A 5,795-nucleotide genomic window follows, 5' to 3' on the forward strand; every position below is an offset into this window, starting at 1 on the left:
ATGTGTGGAAAACCTGGACTTTTCTTATTTAAGTAATAGATATCTATATACATAAATGTTATCTTTTACCAAAGTTGAAGCATTAATCTTCAGCTTGCTTGCTTTCACAGAACAGCTTATCAAACACATATCTCCAAGTATTGTGTGTGTCTTTCTATCTCTTTCTTTAAAATAACTTTGAATTATGACAATATATTGATATGCAATTTCAAATTGAAAACTGACCCTTATGGTAGGCATTTTTATTGTTTTCATATATTTTACTTTCATTAACAATGGTGCAAAAAACAACCTTATATCTATATTTTAATGCCTTCATGCTGTAATTTCTCTAGGTCTCTTTTCTAGATGTAGAATTATTTGCTCAAAGGATAGGCAAGTTGAAAATTTGAATACAGTATCATCAAGTTACTCTTCTATAATGACTATATAAACTTCTAACTTTCTCATCCTCAAATCAACACGGAATATTACGGATCTTTTATAATTTGTATAAATTGTAATTTCATTCATTACAGTTGGGTTGACTAGAGATTCACATTTTATTAGTCATATGAATTACAATTTTATTATGTTCATGCTTTTTATCAGGTTGCCTATTTTTCATGTGTTTACAAAAGTATTTTTCTATTTTATGCATAATGAACTATGAACACATAATAACTATGTGTTATTACTCAGGAAGAGTTGTTTCATATGGTGGCTGAAAGATGTGCTCAGTTGACTGGCAGTTTATTTCATTATTTTTCTTTTATTTCTGTGTACTGAGTATCATTACATAGACACACACTCTCATTTACTCTCTGGTTTACTGTCTATTTCTTTATCTCTTTAGTTCATTTCATGTATATGTATTGTGCAGGTGCTCCAATAGCCAAATGTCAGTTTTGTCTTCTAGAATCACTCAGTTTTGTTTCTTTCTTAAGAAAGAGTCCTGGACACAAAATTCTACAAACAACCTAAATTATCTCCTACTTCAGTCATGATTTTTATTCCATGTATAGATGATTAAAACATCTGGAGTTTATTTTAGAAAATGTTTTATTTTTTTTTAAGCATTTGTCTTTTCTTTTTATGATTTTCCTCCAAAAATCATAAAGAAAAGGAAAAACTTTGCCTATCAGGGAGGTCATGTATATACACGCACATCTGACAAATAGTAGGGGCTTAGAGGTGACTTAGGAAAGGAAGACTGTGAAGACATCTAGCAGGGTACCTTGAGAGAAAGTCGCTAGAATGAGAGTTCACATGTAGTGACCTCTTGTTTGGAGCCAAGCTGTGTGCTATGCACTTTCTTATGCTTTTTAAAAAACTTCCCCACAAGTCTATAAACCATATTCTACATATTTCAAAAGCATCCATTGAATTTGCGAGAGGTGAAATAATATGTACAGGTTTCACTGACTATAAAAAAATCCAACCCTAACCAATCTGATACAGACTTTCCAATTATGGAAATTTGTCTGACAGAATGAACCACCTCCATTAGGAGAAGTGGTCTAGGTGGAGCAGCTGGAGGTGCAGAGGCCATAATTGTGATAATGTTCATTTAGCCCTGGTGGAGAGCTGGGAGCTCAGAGAATTCGTGTAAGCAAGCTGCTGTTTGCAATCAATAAGGAAGAATGAGCAAACGATTTCAGTGTGCACATAAAAAACTTCAATAAAGCGCCTCCTGTTTTCTGTATTAACTATCCACTATTACCTGAGCAGTAAAACCGAAATGCCCGAGTTAGCAGTGAACATTGCTTTCCGTTTACTCCCATCCTCTTCCCTCATTGAAAAAACATCAGGTTATAGAAGGTGTTCTTATGTTGGCTTGAGACATCCGTGATGGACAGCCGACACAGGTGGAAACAAACATCAGAATGGCCAGGGGGACATGGACATATATGGAGAGGGATGGAATATATATATGTCCATAGGTAGTGGACAGATGGAGGGAAGGAAAGGGCAGGATAGCATCGAGGGGTCCCCACAGATAAGGGAGAAATGGTGCACAAATGCAAATGGGAAGTAAAAGCAAAATCCACGCTCTGTGGATAGCAGCGCTCTACATGTAGAACCAGAAAAGAAGTCAAAATTGTCCCAGAAGGATGCAAGACGGAAGTTCTGATTTTGTTTTTTTCCCCATCAGTGAGCTGGTAAAGTCAGAAGTTCAAGAACTCTCTGGTCTGAGTGCGGCCCTGGTTTGGCTCATAGTCCATGAAGAGTAAGTTATGGAAATTTCTCTGACAGAGTGAACTGCCCCCATTAAGAAGACCGTATGTACTAACTCTCCATTCTGTACTGACTTGGTACTGGTTAGATTGTATGTAGATATTCACCCCTTAAATTTTCATCTTTTGAAGTTTTACAAAGTATGGGTATTTGAAAATGAGTTGTATTTAGCAAATAGAGGAGTTTTGTTTATTTGGCGTTAGGTAAAAGAGCTTGTCAGAAACTAAATCAAAATTTCAAGAAAAAATATAAAGCTTTGCTACTAAGGACTTTTTGTAGGAGATTTTCTTCTTTTAAATGAGTCTCCATTTTATGTATCTTTCTAAAATACTGATCCACCTCCAAATGAAATGTTTTCCCATTACTACAATTACGGAACTCTTCATAGATGATTACTGGACAGCGATTTACCCTATCACCTAGATTATTGAATCTTTCCCACTTATACATCTACATGACAAAATCTATGGACTCTGTCACATCGATGTGGGTACCTAAAAACTGGGGGACATATTGATCTCTGCAGTATTTCATAGTGTGCATTTGAGCCAAGTCTAGGAAACATGTAATAAATATTTTAAAGGAATGCACTTAGGAGGGAGGAAGGAAGGAGGTGGAGATGGGTACTTTCCCGGTGCTGACTGTTACCAGCCAGATATTTTTTCCAGGTCATGTAAGAAACAGAGAAAAAGAGAAAACATGTTATTTGAGTTCTGTTGAATAAGGAAGGATATTCACGCAAACTCAAATTTATGGGAAATCTAAGTGCTTCAGGATATCTCACTGCCACTCATCAGTTTAGCTGTTTTTTTTTTTTTTTTTTTTTGCAAACTTGAACTTAAGAGTTAGAGATGTTTGTTCACCCCTTGTCAATGAAAACATTTAGACAAAGATAGGCTAAATGTGTCAAGAGGATGAGTTATCCAGTTCGTAAGTTGCACATATCTCAAATAATTTTAGAATAAAATCCGAATAGTTTGGTTCTTTGGATTCGTGTCACCAAAGCTAAACTGTCTGTTCAGCAGACGTCTGATTTACACAGGTCGCCTCTGCTCTGCGCTAGGAGGGGTGGGCCATGCTTCCTTCCCTTGAGATTTCCTTCATAAAAGGTGTGTCTATTGAAGCTCTCCTTACAACAAATTCTACCAAATGCACAAGTATTTACCAGCAGAGACGAAAAATAGTCCTTCAAGGTACTCTTGGCCACTTTGTGAAGAGAGGAAGACAGAGCGATTGTCGACCCTGCGCAGTACTCGGCCTCTCCAGTGGAACCCGGGAGTAGGAGGCTCAGAATCAGATCTCTTCTCCCTCCCTCCCCTGTGAGACTGTTGCCATCTTCAGCTATATTATTTCGCTTTGGGAAGAACCTTATCATCAAACGCAATGGCTAGCAATCTTCCCAACAAGACAGACCCTCGCTCCATCAACTCCCGTGTATTTGTTGGGAATCTCAAAGCTCTTGCGGTCAAGAAGTCTGATGTGGAGGCAATTTTCTTGAAATATGGCAAAATTTTGGGTTGCTCTGTTCACAAGGGCTTTGCCTTTGTTTAGTATGTTAATGAGAGAAATGCCAGGGCTGCCGCAGCAGGAGAGGATGGCAGAGGCTGGCTGAGTTTTAGATTAAGGTGACCAGAAGTCCCGCTATTGGGGGACAGTCCCAATTTTTAACAATTTGTCCCGTGTCCAGCGGTGTTTTTAAAAAGTCCCAATTTTTGGAAAGAATGCAGGATAATCTAGGGAAGGGCGGGAGAATGGGAAGGGATTATACAGTTTTTGGCTGCTGAAAAGGTTAATGTAACTCCATTTGGGAATGAAGAGGTTAATGTAACTTTATTTGGAAATGAAAAAGCTAATGTAAACTCCCTACTCCCCTCCTGGGCAAGGTCACCCAGGTGGAATCAGTATCAGAAGGATACTGGCTCCCTCCCTTGCTTCTAGGCAAGGACAATTAGCTCAGAAGGAGCCAAACTGTCTGGAACAAACGAGTGCGTCCCCTCCCCCCACTGTCAATGGTGTCCTGCTTCACCAATGTTAAAATCTGGTGACCTTATTTTAGATACTAATCTGGCTGCAGAGCCAGAAAGTGAATGGAGGAAAAGCAGGTGTGAAACCATCTGCAGCGGAGATGTTCGGCTCCTCTCTTGACTTGGATTATGACTTTCCACCAGATTATTCTGACAGGATGTACAGTCACCCAGCACGTGTTCCTCCTTCTCCTCCTCTTGCTCGGGCTGTGGAGCCCTCAAAACGCCAGCGAGTATCAGGGAACAAACACCTCATGAAGGGGGAAAGTGGCTTCAATTCTAAGAGTGGACAGCGAGGTTCTTCTTCCAAGTCTGGAAAGTTGAAAGGAGATGACCGTCAGGTCATTAAAAAGGAATTGACCCAGATAAAACAAAAAGTGGATTCTTTACTGGAAAACCTGGAAAAAATTGAAAAGGATCAGAGCCAACAAGCAGCAGTAGAGCCGAAGAATGATAAGTCAGAAGAGGAGCAGAGCAGCAGCTCCCTGAAGAAAGATGAGACTAGTGTGAAAATGCAGTCTGAGGGGGGTGCAGATGACTCTGCTGAAGAGGGGGACCTACTGGAGGATGATGATCATGAAAAACGGGGGGGGAAGACCCGCTGGAGCTGATCAAGGATGATGAAAAAGAGCCTGAGGAAGGAGAGGATGACTCTTAAGCACATAGTGGGGTTTAGAAATCTTATCCCATTATTTCTTTACCAAGGCGCTTGTGTAGATCAAAATTCTCACCAGATCCTCTCCCCTCAGTATCTTCACCACATGCTCACTGTTGTCCCCATCCCTGTCCTTCCCATGTTCATTAATTCATATTGCCCTGCGCCTAGTCCCATTTTCACTTCCTTTGTGCTCCTGGTAGTTTTGTTAAGTCGTACCCTGTAATGTTTTGCTTTTAATTTTGATGCCTCTTCATGACTTAACAATAAAAAGGATGTATGGTTTTTATCAGCTGTCTCCAAAATAACCTCTTGTCATGCGGGAAATACCGTTCTTTTCATTCACACATGAGTTCAGTAGTTGCTTCCCTAACTGCAAAGGCAATCTCATTAATTAAAGTAGCCCCTAAGAGCAGCTTTGAGTTAGAAGTATGTGTTACGCCCCATGTAAGAGTGCTAATGGGGGGCCATTGGACACAAATGTAACAATGTATTTTTGTGAATGAGAGTTGGCATGTCAAATGCATCCTCTAGAAAAATAATTAGTGTAACAGTCTTAAGATTTATTTCTAAAGTTGATACTGTGGGTTATCTTTGTGAACAGCCTGATGTTTGGGACCATTTTTCTTGAAAATATAAGTCCTTATTAAACCAGGAATTTGGAGGGGAAAAAAAAAATACTCCTGTTGCTCGAAGATGTCACCTTCAGTCCTCATTTTGACCAGAAATTTCAGTGACAGGTTTATTCTGAGTTATCTTAACAATATGTTGCAGTGGCAAGACAAGTCAGCCTTGAAATGGGTTTGGGTGAAAGAGCCTTATGTAAATGGGAGTGACATGGGACCAGCGGGTTCCACACCATGCATGTTGTTCCTCCAGATTAGGCTGCTGTGTCAGTA

General features: G+C 39.6%; 1 pseudogene; it reads left to right on the forward strand.

The window, feature by feature from the left end:
• The first annotated feature begins 3,600 nt into the window (after positions 1–3,600).
• LOC100954200 lies at positions 3,601–4,852 on the forward strand (annotated as a pseudogene).
• The last annotated feature ends 943 nt before the right edge of the window (positions 4,853–5,795 follow it).

This window comes from Otolemur garnettii, unplaced genomic scaffold (genome assembly GCF_000181295.1).
Source record: "Otolemur garnettii isolate 467f Iridium unplaced genomic scaffold, OtoGar3 scaffold00057, whole genome shotgun sequence".
Classification (NCBI taxonomy): Eukaryota; Metazoa; Chordata; class Mammalia; order Primates; family Galagidae; genus Otolemur; species Otolemur garnettii.